At 48.8% G+C, this 2,123-nt stretch overlaps 1 protein-coding gene across 1 annotated transcript in view; it reads left to right on the top strand.

The window, feature by feature from the left end:
• The first annotated feature begins 584 nt into the window (after nucleotides 1-584).
• Nucleotides 585-2,123, top strand: part of snap25a (synaptosome associated protein 25a) — a 35,898-nt gene continuing 34,359 nt past the window's right edge. The window contains exon 1 of the mRNA XM_031877305.1: nucleotides 585-738. The gene's annotated coding sequence lies outside the window, so the exon portion shown is untranslated. The remainder of the gene's footprint in view (nucleotides 739-2,123) is intronic.

The following is a 2,123-nucleotide window of genomic DNA, read 5'->3' as shown; positions in this document are numbered from 1 at the left end:
TGCCACACATGGGCATTGAGGGGACCGGGGCCCCGGGGCATGAAGCCCACTTTGCCTGAGTAGTAATCCATCCTCGATCGCCACACCAGCCGGTGAAGTATGATTAGTCATGCTAGTAAGCACCTCTGACGAATTCATGTTGCTTTGATTTAATCCAACTTGAGTCCAACTTCAAGAACAACAGTGACAGTGCAAGGCTAGTTTTTTTTCATTCTGGCACGTGGCCATGTATTTTTTATACCGGTGCCATAATGGAATACCACCGATTAGGTTGGAAAAGCTCAAACGAATATCCTGTGTGAAATGACAGGTAAGAAGCATGATTAACCCCGGATAACCCAGCAGCTCTGCATTAATGTATAAAATAACTAATCCTTATGGGATTGAATCTATAGCTGTGGCGGGAAAACGTACAGCACCGACACGTGCTGATGCCACATTACAACAACAGGAGTTTATGAAGTCTCTCTCCTTCTTCTGACAGATATCTATTAAAAGCTGCCTACTGCTGCTGACGTCAGAAGTGTCCGCCATCTTTGACGAGAGCTGCACTGCTTACCCCCCCCTCTCATTGAACAAGAAGTGAGGAGGAATCATCCGACGCACAGTGCCTTTGCCTTTGCAGCATCTCAGTCCTATACAGAGAGAGAGAGAGAGGGAGAGGCTGGTATCGTTAGCTATTGATACACGCAGACATTTCCTTCCATACTGTCTGCGGGGCACCAACAACAGGCTCAGGTAAGACTGGAGACAGTTTTTTCCCCTTCTCGTTTGTCTCATGCAGGTTGAGGTTTAGTGCGCTGAAAGCAGCAGAGGTTTTGTTATCCGTGAAACGCAATTGTCGGACGTGTGTTTAGCGCCAGAACGGTGGCGATGCGCTAGCCTGCGTGGTTTGAGGGGGGAGATATAACAGGTAATTTGCAGCATTGTTCAGTGGGAAGAGAAGGGGTGAAGGAAGGGGAAGAGGAGGCGGAGAAGGCAATGCGTGACCTCCCCGGGTGATAAATCTCAAGCGCGCGGTGGATTGCTGAGAGCGCGGATGCGGTGCGCTATAATGCGTATATTTCCACTGTGGGCGTTTTCAACTTTTCAGCACCCAGGTCAGCGCTAGAGCAGGGGGCTCGGCCAAAAGCATTTCTCCCAGACATTTTTTTTTGGGGGGGAATCAGTGTCGTGGCTGACTGAGAAACCTCTTATCCCACCTCAAAGCTGATAGACGCAGCAGGTAGACCGCTGATGCCGCAGCAAGATGGTGAACAAACATCTGTCTAGTTTTTTTTTCATGCAGTCTCTTTGCATCACAAACCCGTGTTACATTTATGTGACCGAGGCATGGGGGGAACTCGAAAGTATGTCCTGCTGGTATAACGGCGGGGTTGGGGGGCTGGGAGGGGGGTTCATGCAAGTAATGGGGGAGAAGCGCGCAGGGGAGGACCGCGGTGAAACCCGCACCCGCTCAGGTGTGTATACCAGTTTTGGCATACACACTACATATAAAGCTATGGCACGAGGAGGCTATGCTATTGCTTCCAAAATTAGACCCTATTAGCTATATTTCAAAGGCATGGAGTCCTCTCCCTGCATCATTTGCTGTGTTATGTGTCTTCATTTTCAAATTCCAAACGGAAAACATGTCAATTGGGAAAAAAAAACGTGGTTCAGGTAAGGACGTCTTGGTGAGAAACAAGTGTTTAGTGTGTCGGATTGACGCCCCTGTGCTGCCCATACCACGGCTGCAGCGAGAGGCAACCCGAGCCCCGTAATGCAGAGATAAGAGGTTCGAAGATGCGGCAGACTCGGCTGTTGAAGTCCTGTTGATCTGTGTCGCACCTGGGATTAATTAATGTTACCATACGTGGGCGGTAGGCCGGCTGATGGTCACCGACTGATGCTGCTGTCACCTGAGGATTGATTGGAATTCATGCAGTGAGCAGTCTGACATGGGGATTACATGAACCGAAAGCCCTCACATTCCATTGCTGAGTTTGTGGTGATTTGTTTAACACCTTAGAATAGCAAACACACACACAAGTTCACTTCATAAAGAAAGAACAGCCTCCAGGCTGTGGACACTGACAGCTCATGACAATGGCAGATTCTAGCCTACAGTATATATATATATA

This window comes from Anarrhichthys ocellatus, unplaced genomic scaffold (genome assembly GCF_004355925.1).
Source record: "Anarrhichthys ocellatus isolate YVR2014 unplaced genomic scaffold, GSC_Weel_1.0 scaffold133, whole genome shotgun sequence".
Taxonomy (NCBI): Eukaryota; Metazoa; Chordata; class Actinopteri; order Perciformes; family Anarhichadidae; genus Anarrhichthys; species Anarrhichthys ocellatus.
The sequence above is the reverse complement of the archived record's forward strand: the minus strand, read 5'-3'. Positions and strand labels throughout refer to the sequence as shown.